Consider the following 14,178-nt stretch of genomic DNA (forward strand, 5'->3'; position numbering starts at 1 on the left):
ATGAAGAGAGGGAGGGAGGGAGGGAGGGATGGATGGAGTGATTAATTCAGACAAAGCAGTGCCTGGCACATAATAGGTCCACAAAAATATTTGTTGAGTGAATACCTGGTGCTTCTCCCCACTGGGACCTACAGGACAGGGACAGGGAGGGGGGCTGCACCTTCCTTTTGGCAGTGATCCCAGAGACAGATGTTTGCCTCTTGAACTGCATAAGAAGAGAACATAGATGTCTAGTAACAAAACACAGAGACATATTTTTTCAGGTACCAATGGCTTTCTCCGGCTCCCCCAGGGCGACAAATAGCAAAACAAACTGCAGCCAATGAAAGGTGAAGCAAGGAGCCTGGAGGGAAGGCTTCCCTCCTTTGTGGAAACAAGGGCCAAAGCCCTGGCCCTGAGTGAGACAGCCTGCGTCTCTGGGTGGAGCCCAGGATGCCGCATTCGACAGAAGCTTCCCTAATGATGCTGATACACATGCAAGACGGCAAACTCTACAAGGAGCCCAGGGTGGACCCCATAGGAGATGAAGACCCCCAGACTTGAGAGCAGGACATAGCATGGACCAGTCTGCCGTTACAGGTCAGCCGTGAAGCGTGGAGGGTGGGTGGAAATGTCCAAGACTGGTGGCCATAGGAATGGTGAGGGTTACTGTCACTGTCCAAGGACCGGGGAGGAGGGTCTCAACCAGGCTGGCGTCTGTGTGGTCAGAGAGCTGGAGATGGACGGAGGGCACGTCTAGAGCTGTGGGAAGCATCCATCCTCTCTCCTTTCCCTCCATCACCCTGCCGGGCCCAGGGCTGCCCGACTGGGCCCCTAGAAGCTAAGGCACACGGCCTCTGGCCCCCCCAGCAGGTACCTGGCCAACCCTGAATTTAGATTCCTCTTCAGCTTTTGGGGCATCTTGGAAGTAGGACCAGGAGTGGCCAAAAAAACTAGCACCGACTTCATGGGGAGGGGTGGGGGAAGGAACGTAGGTTGGTCCCTTCCTACGTTCATGGTCTGAACGCTTACTCTGTGCCAGGCCCCGGGCTGGGAATAACCAGGCTGGGGTTTGGTGTTTCATCCAAGCCAAGTCCCGAGCAGCAAGGGCTGTGCCTGGGGGTACAACGGGCCTCTTGGGGGTGCCAGTGGGGGAGCTCAAGGTTTCTATAAGAGCTGGGAGGCAGCGGGAGAGGAGCAGCTCCCCGAATGGCCTTTCCCACTTTATGCTGCTCTGCAGGGCTGGGCTTGTCCACGGCAGGCGTCATCCTGCAAAAACCCATGGCTGGCTCCAGGGGTTTTCCGGGGGAGGTCATACTACCTCTCTCTCTCCTCCCTCGGGTGTTGCTGTGAAGCCCAAATGGGACAACGAGAAAAGCCAGAGTCAGAGCCATCCTGCCTGCCCCGCCCCGCGTCTGAAAATTCCCGCCCGGCCCTGGGTGTAGTTTCCATCAGTGGCCACACGAGGGCGCTGAGGCAGTGACTGGAAATGGAAAGTGAAGATTCTGGCCCCTTTCTGCCTTGCATCCTAAAACCCCCGGCTGAAAGCACTTACATAAATTAGAGGTAATATTTGTATGGTATTTCATACCTGACGGGGTGCTCTCATACCTACCATCTCATATAATTTCCAAGAGGCCCCCAGGAGGCCCACGCCTTTGGCTGGCGGCAGGGCTGTCCTTTAAACCATCTTGGAAGTTGTTTTGAATCTGGTGACGTGGGAAAAGGTTGATGAGGGAAGGAAGGAGGCAGGGTGCGGGCACGGAGGCTGGTGCTTTTTGGGGGGACCCAAGAGGACTAAAGGAACGCAGGTTTCTCCCCTTCTCTAGCCCCCAAGGAGTCCAGGAGAATCTCAGGTGCTCCCGAGGGATTCAGGTTCAATATTCTCCCAGCTGCTGTGCTAAAAGCCACAAGGCATGGCTGGTCGGACTGGAACAGGGTTTCTCCAACTCGGCACTGCTGGCTTTTGGGATCGTTCTGTTTTTTGGGGGGAGGGGTGTTCTGAACACTGTAGGATGTTCAGCTCTCCCTGGCCTCTACCCACCAGATGCTGGACCCTCACAACTGTGACAGACAAACGCATCTCCAGGCATTGCCACGCGTCCCTGAGGGGCAAAATCACTCCACGTTGAGAGCCACTGGACCAGAAGGACAAAACCAAGAGGATATTCTTTATGATAATGACGTCTGTCCTGCACCTGTGGCCAGGTACTCATGGGCCCAGGCCTCTGTCTTTGCAGCCCATGGGCATTGCTCATGTTGGTACCCAGCCCTTGCTCTGGGATGCTCAAAGGTTCAGCATCCTTTTCTGCTGCTTCTCTGTGGCTCTCTGGCTGGCTGGCAAGATGGGTGTGGCCAGGTAGCCAGTCACCAGGAGCACATGCAGCCCCATCGGCCAGAAGCCTTGAACCTTAGGAATGGCGCTCTCCTCCTCGGCAGCTGGAGGACCGTTTCCAGTGGGAAGCCTTGTGTGGGGATGGGGGTTGGGTGAGGGGGGGTGGAGGGGAGAAGGCAGAAAAAGCTCCTGCAGAGCCTGCCTTTAAGGGGCCTCTAAGAGAGCAAACACCCACCCACCCAGACGGCCCATTGACTGATTAAATGGATTCAACCCATTTTTAGAGAGCTCCTTCTGTCCGCCAGGCGGTGAAGATGCAGAAATAAGATCCAGTCTGCATCTCTGTCCCCATCTCCAGAGAATCACAGACTAGCAGGAGAGGCACTGATAAGGCCGTAAGTGCTTCTCACTGTGGGACCAGATGGGGACCGTGGGAGATTGATCCGGGCTGCGGACAGGCTGGGCCCAGGGAAACCCGCCAGGAGGAAGTAACAATGATGTTGATTCACAACAGAGAGAACCCACCCAACACAATCAGCAGCCAGCCAGCAAGCGCAAACCTTCAAAGCAAATATGTTCCAGAGGGGACAAGAATAAAGAAGCAATTGGATTAGGTGGTCTCAGTCCAGGAGGTCTTCCTGGAGGAGGCGTTGTGATAGGATTTATGGAAAACTGACCCTGGAGACAGATAGTCTTGGATTCAAGTCCTGTGTCTGGCTGGGAGAACTTGAACCAGTCTCCTGGCATCTCTGAGCCTCAGTCTCTGTTGAGGAGGGATATTTTTTTTTATTTTTTTTTTATTTTTTATTAGTTTCTGCTTTATAACAAAGTGAATCAGTCATACACATACATCTGTTCCCACATCCCTTCCCGAGGAGGGATATTAATCCCTCCTTCCAAGCCTTTTAGACCCTTATGCCAATTGGGTGTAGCCCACATGGCTGTCTGCCGCTTCCCTGCCTTGCTTAGCAGAAACCACAACAGAAAATGCTTAGCCCAGCAGCTGGCTCTGGGACTGTGAACTGAATGTAAGTCAAGAGTTGCCGGTAGATTTGGAGAACTACAACCCAGAGAAGAGGAGGTGGGCTGGGGTGGCCCTAGACTTGGTGAGGCAGGCAGAGGGCATCGCTGGGAAAGTCTGCCTGGTCTTGCCCAGAGGGGACACAGCCAGTTTTGACAGATGCCACCTCTTCAACTCCCCTGCTTCCACCAACCCCTTTGCACTGTGAACGGCTTCCACGGTGTCCAACCTGCTACCATAAAAAGGATGGATTAGACAGCGTCCACCAGCAGAGAGGAAAATAATATCGAGGCAGAGGAGAATCCATCTTGAGCGTAAGGGACAAACACCCCTCCTATATATCAACGTATGCCAGGGTGAGGGGGACATGAGAGAGAGAAAGAAAAAGGGCATGGTCCCTTCAAAGCAAGGGACAGGGGTCAACCTATCGGCTTGTATATATCTTGCATTATGCAGCGGGAGAGAGAAAATCAATAGAGCTGTCAGCCGTGTAATGCATTCAGTATTGCAGACGGTCCCATCTCAGATGCTCCAGATAGATGCTTCAAATTAAAAAAACAGTTAAGGGGGAGAAGGGCTGCAGGGGTGGCAGATAAACACCCTGACAGACCAGAGGGAAAGAGGGGACACGACTGAGGATCTGGGAAAATGAAAGTCCATAAATCATGAGCCTTGGAGAGCATCCTGGGTGTGAGTGACAGGAGACCTTCATCAGCAGTGGTGTCGGGCCTTGGACCCCCCTCTGACAGGTGGGAGTCCCAGGGAGGGAGGGGAGAGCGTGGAGAGGCCTCTAGTATTAATGGTGTTTTAAATTATTTATTTATTTATTTATTTATTTTGGCCGCATTGTGGGGTTTGCAGAGCTTAGTTCCCTGTGAACCCCGGGCCCATGGCAACGGAAGTGCAGAGTACTAACCACTGGACCACCAGGGAAGACCCTATTAAAGGTGTTAATGCCGGGGCCTTGGGGGTCGGGCTAGACTGGGGTGTGAGGGGTGGAAGGGGTGCGGAAGCAGGCTGAAGTGAATGACAACCTCATAACCTGGGCCGTGTGGGTCCTTTGAGCAGGGCGCAGGCCAATGGGTGCACCATCTTCCTCAGCCTCAGAGCCTTTGGCCTCCTGCTTCCCTCACGGTGGCCCCCAGGGCTGCATCCCCACTCCCTTGGAGGGAGTTGGGGGGGAGCCTGGATGGCCCACGTGTCCTTCCTGGAGCTGGCCGGCCCTGGCTTAAGACCGAGGAACGCTGGGAAAGACCATGCATAGGGTGAAGAGCCTGCCCCCCGCCTCATCCCCTCCCCTCCCCGCAGGAAGCCACGTGCTCCTCCCCCTCCCCCAAGGGGCCACCTGCCCAGGGTTGGCCAACAGAGAAGAAAACCAGGCCCCCCCCCCCATCAAGGTGTCAAGGGCAGGACGGTGCTGGCTCCGGGAGAGAGCCACTGCCCACTAACACCGACGCCCACGGCCCTCTGGAGCCACCCCAATCCTGACCGGAAACAGCAGAGCAAGACTGCGTGATTGCAGGCTAATTTTTTTTTTGAATTTTATTTTATTTATTTTTTATACAGCAGGTTCTTATTAGTTATCTATTCATACATATTGGTGTATACATGTCAATCGCAATCTCCCCATTCATCCCACCACCGCCACTTTGATTGGAGGATAATTTTAACCACGGGACTGGGTTTGCAGGAGCGGGCAACAGGTACACGGAAGCAGGAGGGAGATCTCCCCCTGGGCCTGGGGGTGGCCGGGGGCGTCACCTGGACCCGGGACAGCAAAGCTGTATGGGGGGAGGGGCCGCCTCACTGACCAGGGCTGAGACCTTCCCCCCAAGAACACGCTCAGCCCTCCTGCAGCCTGTCAGGGAGAGAGCTGGGATGAGTGCCCCCAGCTCACTGTCTTTTCTCCCTCCATCCCTCCTTCTCTCCAGCTCTCCTTCTTCCCGCCCCTCCCATCTCCTGCCAGGGCACCCCATTGGCTGGACTCCATAGGGTCGTGGCGGTCGCCCGCGGGACGCGGAAAAGGCTGGAGGCTCCGACCTGGAGGCACCAGCCAGCGTATATTCACAGAGCAGGGAGCCCATCGACAACAGCCCTCGGGGTGGCCTCATGACCTAATGTGGCCGTGTCACCGCCTGGCTCCTTCGCGGTCCCGAGGCAGAGGAGTCCCCAGGGCTCAGCGGGCTCCCTTCCGTCCCGTCCATCATCCAAGCGTACCCCACACTCCCTGATCCCCGGAACCCCGGCCACGTCTGCAGGCCCACGTGCCGGCAACAGGCACAGACGAGCTCTGCGCTCTGGCCGGTCGCACAACCTACGCGCAGGGGAGCCGCGCGCCCCGCACAGCGACACACTGGCCGCGCTTCCCGAGAAACAGGGAGGCCCGGGGTTGCTTCACTAGGTTATATCAACCAGGACAAGTTCTACCAATTAAACTGGTGACCGCATTTCCAGAAGCAATTATGGAGTGCTGCACTGCCTCGCAAGGTGAGGAGATAAAGGAGAGCGCTCAAGGCTGCGGCGGCTGGAAGCGCGTCTACCTGCCTCTGAGCACGTGCGCCCTTGGAGAGGGAGAGAGTCCCGCGGAGGAAGCCGGAGCTCGGGGGAAGGAGGCCGGCGGCCCTACGGGTTCAGGGTGGGAACTGGGTGTCTGTTCCCCTGTCCTTCCTGTTTCCTTCTCTGCTGTGTACGAGCAGGGAAAAACAATTTGTGCGAATCTAGACTCCATCCCAGGGGGACAGGGAGGCGCGTTGCCTGCTTGTGAGGGGGCAGGCGCGAACTGGTCGGGGTCTCCATGGTGAGAAACCTTTGCCACCGCCTCCTCCCAAAGGCTCGCGAGCAGTCGGATCCCTCCCACGTGGCGGAAATCGCAGCATCTTTGGAGACGGAAGGATGGAGGCAGAAGTGGCCCCGAGCAGCCTCCTGCTTGGCTGAGTCTCGGGGAAGCCGGGTGTGCACGGGGTGGTGGTGGGGGGCGCTGCTTCCCACAGCCTGCAGCTCCAACGCCTCACCCCCTCCCCTCCACTTGCTCTCTGGATCACCTGGTGAGGTGACAAGGGCTGTTACCCGTGCTCTGCCATCATCTCTCCCCTAGAGTTCGCCTGTGGCCTCTGGAAAGAGTTAGCTTCCGGGGCTGAAGGTCGGGGACTGATAGAAAGTAGCAGGGAGGGAGGGGGCAGTTGGGTCAACGTCCCCCCTCCCCTACTCTGCTTCCTTCTTACCTGTTCAGAATTTCCCCCTCAGCCCTTGTGGGGCAGGCTTATCTCCTATTAATGAGCAAGACAGATGCAGTTGGCTTTTTTTTTTTTAATTAATTTATTTATTTTTGGCTGCGTTGGGTTTTCATTGCTGCCTGCAGGCTTTCTCTAGTTGCAGCGAGCGGGGGCTACTCTTCGTTGCGGTGCATGGGCTCCTCATTGCGGTGGCTTCTCTTGTTGCAGAGCATGGGCTCTAGGCGCGTGGGCTTCAGTAGTTGTGGCACGCGGGCTCAGTAGTTGTGGCTCGCGGGCTCTAGAGCGCAGGCTCAGTAGTTGTGGTGCACGGGCTTAGCTGCTCCCTGGCATGTGGGATCTTCCCAGACCAGGGCTCGAACCTGTGTCCCCTGCCTTGGCAGGAGGATGGTTAACCACTGTGCCACCGGGGAAGTCCAAGGATGCCTTGTTACTTGGGCATGGAGTGTTTCCCTGGTGAAATACTCAAAGCCTTTTGCCTCCCTCTTCAGTGACCAACTGGGTGATTGGTCCAAACTGAGGTGATTCCTTGAATTTACAAATACGTATTGAGCCCCTGCTCTATGCTGGGACTGGGGGTCTCGACATGAATAAACACATTTTCTGTCCTCATGGAGCTTGTCCTCCAGCTGTGAGGTGGGCCAGTTTCTCAGCTCTGTCCACCCCTCTCACAGCTCCCGCTGAAGACACAGCAGCCGTGTGACCCCCTGCCCCATGACCGTGTGACCCCCATGTGCCGTGATGATGTGACCCTGCCCCATGGCCTCAGATGATTGGACTAGCCTGGGACAATCCTGGGTTTGGAGCCAGAGCTTAGAGACTGGTTTGTTATGTGGCTGATTGGTCTGGGGTTTCATGCAAACCAGGGGCCCAGGGGCACCTCTTTGGGGGAAGTCACGATGGGTACATGTAAGCAGTATTCAGGGACTAGGGCTTCAGAGAAAGAGCAGCTGTTGGACACCTTCCTAGTGGCTGTGACAGCCGCTAAACTTTCTGACCCAGGTCCTGTGAAGTTCACCTCCCCCTTCCCTTCCCGCATATTTCTACCTTTTCCTGAAGCTGCTTTGAATTGGTTTTCATTTGGGAAACAAATGACCCCTGGGGTAGAAGACAAGGTGAAAGTCCAGGTTGGGTGCACAGAGGAGGGGGCTGGGCTCCTTCCGGGGCCTCAGCAAATGACCGGGGCAGAGAAGGGAGACAGAAGGTGCCTCCCAGGGAGTGGGGGGAGAGCCTGGCAGAGGGAACAGCCCACACAAAGATGGGCAGATACGCAAGCGGGTGACATGCTCGGGGACCTTTCAACAGGGGTAGGCTGGCAAATGTTTAAAATCTGGCTTTCTGACCTAAATAAATAAATAAATTTGTCTTCTGTAACATGTGCTGATTCCCATGGTGTAAATGCTCCCACCGTGGTCAATTTCAGGTTGCCAATGTCATGTCAACTTTTGAATGCAGAACAAGCCGCTCCCATGAGCTGGTAGAGCTGATTCCAGGAGACCACCCATCAGGTCAGCAGGTCAGCGCTTAGATGCAGGGGCCACGTGGGGAGGACAGGAGGCAGGAGAGGAGGGTGGAGATGGGATTGGGAGGGGTTTTGAATGTCACCTTTGGGAGTTTGAGCTTCAGCCTGAACTGGCAGAAACCCAGGCGTTGATTGGGTGCTTCGCGTGGGCGTGTGAATCAGCAGCTCTAAGCTCTTTGTGGTCTGCTGTGCCCTGGCCTCCCCTTCAGCTGGTCCCCTGAGCAACCCCAGGGAGTCTGTTGGAGCCTGGTATTGGACCTGGAGAGGGGTGGCCAGAATGCGAGGTGCACTGTTTCCAAATAGAGAGGGAGAAGAGAACTGACCCGCAGCCAGCTGTGCCGCGGGGCCATCCCTCATCCTAACAAGTCCATCCAAATCTCATTTGCTAATGAGGATTTTAATGGTCACAGGCTGACAAGCGAGACTGAGAGGGGAGATGGGAAGGTCGTTACGAAAATGATGTAGCTATGTGGCATGCCACTGCTGCCCCACCTGCCCACCCAGAATGGGTGAGACGTGGGGAGCAGGGACTGGCTTGCCCACACCTCATGCGCTCCTGGCTGGGCCTGGGGGTCAGCACCACGGACAGGGGACGGCTTTGCTCTGTGTTCCCAGTAGTCAGGAATGCGGGCCCCTTCTGCTCCATAATAAAGTTTGCTTTTCCAAACCTCAGACGGGACGTCACCTCCCTTTGGAAATCTTGAGTGCAGCCCCAGATGGTGTCAGCATGGCAACCTTTGCACAGTCTCTTAGCACCTACGTCAGGGTGCTTAAATGCTTCATTTCCTTGGCTGTTCTCCCTACTAATTTGTAAGCAGCTTGAATGCAGTGTCTGTATTATCCTCTCCATATCCTGAATCCTGACCACATGCCCAGCACTGTGCAAGGCATAGGGAGAGAATTTGTTGAGAAATGAATGAGCGAATGAATGAAACAGTGAATAAATGAGTAGATGGGGGAGTTAGGGAAAGAACGCATGAACAATGTGTTCAATGAAACAATCAATGGATATAGAATCACAGCCAGGCTACTGAAGGAGTGGGTAAAGATTTGGATATAAAAGAAGTATCCCATTCTTTAGACTGCACAAGGTGGACAGGGAAGTTAGAACAGAGATTTCCAGAAATTCCCTTATCCCCCACCCCCCATTCTTCCATAATATAGGGCTATTCAGAATACAAACTACACATTTCAACATTCCATGCAAATATCTGTGGCCATGTGACTAATTTATAGCCAATGGGGTGTAAGGAGAAATGGTGTAAATGGAGGGGGCATGGCCTTCCCCTTCCCTTCCTCCTTCCTATTGGCGGAACTGTGGGGGTGATGGCTGGAGCAGGGGCAGCCATCTTAGACTTGGAATCCAGCCAGTTTGAAGCAACATGATAGAAGAAGAATGAGTCTTTTGAGGACTCTGCAGAAGAGAGCTTCTAGGCTAGCCCTGGGCTGCTAACATCTAGATTACAGTTGGAGGGAGAAATGAATCTCTAACCTTTTCTTCTGTTATTTTAGGTTTCAATGCTCAACTGAAACTAATCCTAAGTAATATATGCACTATCATGAAAGAGAGACTCAAACATAAGAATAAAGGTGCAAATCAGTGCAATGTAAATAGATCATGGAAGCTGGCACTGAGCAGGGTTGCCCAAGGTTCACCCAGGGTGACATCTAAGCTGGGTGTTGAAGGAGGGAGGAGGCACATGAGGAGTAGTAGGGTGGGGGATTGTTAGAATGATGACTGGGCTCCCAGATCCTGGGCCCCTGTCCTCATCCAGGCTGGAGGAGCTGCTTGCATTTGTCCCTGTGCTCATCATCCTGGGAAGAAGGAAGGTAGCTGGTCAAGGCTCCCAGGTCAGGGCAGCCAGGAATCCTGGCTGGGGCTTGGGACACAGAGGAGACCAGAGATCAGGGGAAGAGCACTGGACAGGGAGCCAGATTGTGTCAGATCTCTGTTTTCTCCATTTCCTCTCCCAAAATGGAAGGCTCTCATTCATGGCTGGCCGCTGGGTTGTTTGTTGGGACAGTCCATCAGGCTGGGGCAGGGGAGGCCTGTGGCTATGACACCGTCCCACGGCCTGATTCTGTGCATTTGGAGAGGAGCTCCGATGGAGGGTGTGGTGGGCAGGATTCTCAAATGACCTCCAATGACCCACACCCTTCAAAATTCCCTCCCCTTGTGTGTGGGTGGGACCTGTAACTTGCATCTCACCCAAAGAATATGGCAAAGGTGAGGGGATTTTGCAGATGTAATTAAGGTCCTTAAACAGTTAACCTTAAGTTCATCAAAACTGAGATTATCCTGGTGGGCCTGACCTAATCAGGCGAGCCCTTTAAGAGAGGGACTGGAAATCAGAGACTCCCTTTCCTGCTGACCTTGAACAAGCAAGCTGCCAGGAGTTCTACTGCTGTCAGGAAAAATGCATTCTGCCATGAACCACATGTGCTTGCAAGGGGATCCTGAGCCTCCGAAGAGACCCCAATCCCAGCCACACCTTGAGTGCAGCCTGGTGAGACCCCAGCAGAGGCCCCAGCTAGACCATGATCACATCCCTAACCCACGGCAGCTTTAATATCATAAATGTGTCTTGTTCTAAGCCACGACATTTGGGGTAATTTGTTATGCGGCAATAAAAATTTCATACAGAGGGTCCAGTGTGTCTGGACTGACCCTGCTTTGGTCCAGTCTCACCGCCTGCCTCTCTCAAGCTGGGATGTGGGGCTGCGATCACTGCTCATGGCGATGTGATAATGAGAGAGAAAATTAAAATCCAAGATGGAGCGATTCAAAGACTGTAATCTCGGCACACAGTGGCACTTAGATTTCCCATTATTGATCCCCTCAGTGGATATTATCCAATCTCGTAATTACAGGAGGACTTTTTCAATTTGGGCTGAATTGCCTCCCCTCCCCCCCACGCCCCTCCTTGATTTCTTTAAACTCACAGTAATGCACGGTAGATTGTAGGGGAGCTGTGGAGTCTAAATAAACGGTGCTAATCACTTGAATTGAAATCTAATCTCAGCAGCGGGAAGGCTTCTCTGAGTGGCAGAGCAGGGGGTGAATCCTGTCCTTGGCTTGGGGCCGCTCAGGGACATTTGCTTTCTGGGGCTGACCCCCTGCGAGTTCCTGGGTTCCCTTTCAGTCCTGGGAGATGCTGACAGGTGCTGGGATCTGCTGAGCTAAATGTATCCCCCTGCCTCCAGGTATGATTTAGGCCAGTCTCTGCCAGGATCCCTGAGCAAACACACTGAATCCTTTCTTCTCTGCTCCTGTTGGCCACCGAGCAGTTCTGCTTATCAGCTAACCCACTGGTTCTCGAGGAGGCGGTGGGCAGATCTGTCCCCCTCCCCCAAGAATATTGGGTGGTGACAGGAGACATTTTGGGTATTACAACCCGGGAGGAGAATTTCCACTGACATCTAGTGAGTGGAGGCCAGGGGCGCTGCTCAACACCCTCCAGGGCACAGGATGGGCCCCAGCACACAGGATGATCTGGCTCCGAATGTGAATAAATAGTGTGGAGGTTGGGAAAGACAAATCAAAATGAAGTCCGTATTGCTAAGAGAGCTCTCTGAAATGGAGCAGGGAGGCCATCCAGGAGGTGTGACTTATGCACATCTCAGCCTGGCTGGAGTCTGACCTTTTGACATGATGAAGTCACCCAGACCATCTGCCAGAAACTCCAGATGCTTATTGGACCCTTACACTAAAATAACTTGGGACAGTCTATCCACTTATCTGACCCCTGTCCAGAGCCCCTCCCACTGTTGGCCAGAAGCATGTAAAGGAGAGGTTGTCCCACTGACGTAATTACCGCTGCAGGCACCAGGGAGACATACACAGCTCACTAAAAACATTTTTCCCTAGCAAGCCCGTTAAACCTGGCATTTAACTAGGAATCACAAATCTCAGTTCCAGAGAGACCCTGCCGCTCTGTAACCCAGGAACACGGGGAGCCACTGGCTTTACAGTTTCTGCTTTTCACGGCTCCTTTCTCCAATTTTTAGCAGGGAAAGATGACTCCCTGGTTGCCTGCCTGACTCCCCCCAGCCCATGAGAAGCCACTGATCTTTGGCTCATGGAGTGTTTGCCAGGTTGGGTGCCGGGGGTACAAAGAATAACTCAGGTCTAGTAGAGAGCCTGCAAGACTCTTAAGTACGTGGTCCAATCCTGTCCCCATCTGACATGAGGGGTCTCTGGGGTGCCCTCTTCACTCGCCTTGTGCTTTCCATGGTCCCGAAAACTGGCCAAGACTGTTGGAACCCCGGGCCAACATCCCAGCCAAAGAACCGTGCAGATGAGACTTGAAGAAGGTCACCTGCCCAGGAGGTGACTCTGTGCAGCAGGGTAACACCTTCCACCCTTAAAGAAAGTGGCACCAGCGCAGTTTCCCGGGAGGGTGACCGGAACATGGGCCTGTAGAGGAACAGCTGGGCCCCCAGGGAGGGGACCCATTGCTCTCGCCCTCTCTGGTGCCTGCCGTCTTCCTGTCTCTCCCTTTTCCCGCGTCCTTTCTGTAGATCCTCCCTGTGACCGAGGTCCCTTGATTGAGGGACCACATATCCTCATTGGCCAGGTTTACGCCTAGTGTCCTGGCATGATAATTAAAGCCTCCCCCTTTCGTGCTAAAAGATATCCTGGCTTAGACCTTCAATTACATGGGAGGGGGGCCATGAGGACACCTGGGGACAGCGTGGCCACGAGACAAGCCTGGAGAGACCATGGTGGAGGGTGTGGTCTGTGGCTGGTGCCAGTTTGAGAATGGTAACTTACTTGTCCACCAGCAAGTAACTGCAGACCTTGAGAGGATGCATTTGGAAACTTTCATAGCAACTGACAAAGACATTTTATGGCTGATGATTTAAATGTAATAAAAATTAGGCTGCTTTTGGTGAGTTATTTAAATTTCGTTTTTCTAATAATTCCTTTTTATATTACTTTTACAGAATATTAACGGTATAGCCATTTGGGAAAAGAGTTTGGCAGTTTCTAAAAAAGTAGAACATATGATCCCTATGTTTAAAGTTACCATATGACCCAGCAATTCTAGGTGTGTGTGTATATATATATATACCCAAGAAAATTGAAAATATACATTGTACACGAAAGTTCATTGCAGCATTATTCACAGTAACCGAAAAAAAAAAAAAAAGGAAACAACCCTAAGTGTCCATCAACTGAGGACTGGATGAACAAAATGTGATCTGTTCCTACAATGGAATATTCTTCAGCCATGAAAAGGAATTCAGTACTGACACATGCTACAGCATGGATGAACCTAGAAAATGTCATGCCAAGTGAGAGAAGTCAGACTCAAACGGTGTATGATTCCAAGTTGATAAAATGTCCAGAACTAACAAATCCATCGAGGCAGAGAGTAGATTAGTGGTTGCCAGGTTGCCAGGACTTGGGGGGAGGAGTGACAGCTAATGAACGCAGGGTTTCTTTTTGGGGTGACGAAAATGTTATGGAATTAGATCGTGGTGATGGTTGCACAACCCTGCAAATATTCTAAAACCCACTGAATCACACATTTGTAAAGAGTGAACTTTATAGTATGTGCATTACATCTTAACAATTTTTTTAAAGTATTGATCTATTACTAATTGGAAACTAATAAAGCACCGGTCCTGCCCTGCAGGTAGCTGAGAATCACTTCAGAGGAGGGAACTGAGTTCCAGTCAAGGGCAGGAGGGACCCAGATTCACTCCCGTGAGTGTAACAGCAGGCAGCCCAGGGCCCCGCCTCCCAGCCAGCAGCTCAGCATTAGGAAAATCAAGCAAGCGTCCCTTACGCTCTGTGATGGGCAGTTCTGGGCATTGGTCAGCTCATGAAAAATGGGGCACTGGGAGCGTCCCGACGGCCCTGAAAGTCAGTCCCCTAACACCTCGAAATAAAACTTCTACAAGAAGAGACTTTTTCTGGGGCAGTGTGGCTGGACTGGCTTTCCTGACCTGTCTCTACTCCCACTTCAGCTGGGAGCTGCACACCCCAGAGACACGGTCCCCACCGTCAGGCGGAAGGTGTGCTGGTCTGCTGGGATCTGGGGCCGGCCTGCCTCTGCCAGCAGAAGCGGAGACCAGGGGCTTG

Source organism: Mesoplodon mirus (assembly GCF_964341445.2).
Source record: "Mesoplodon mirus genome assembly, chromosome: 18".
Lineage (NCBI taxonomy): Eukaryota > Metazoa > Chordata > Mammalia > Artiodactyla > Ziphiidae > Mesoplodon > Mesoplodon mirus.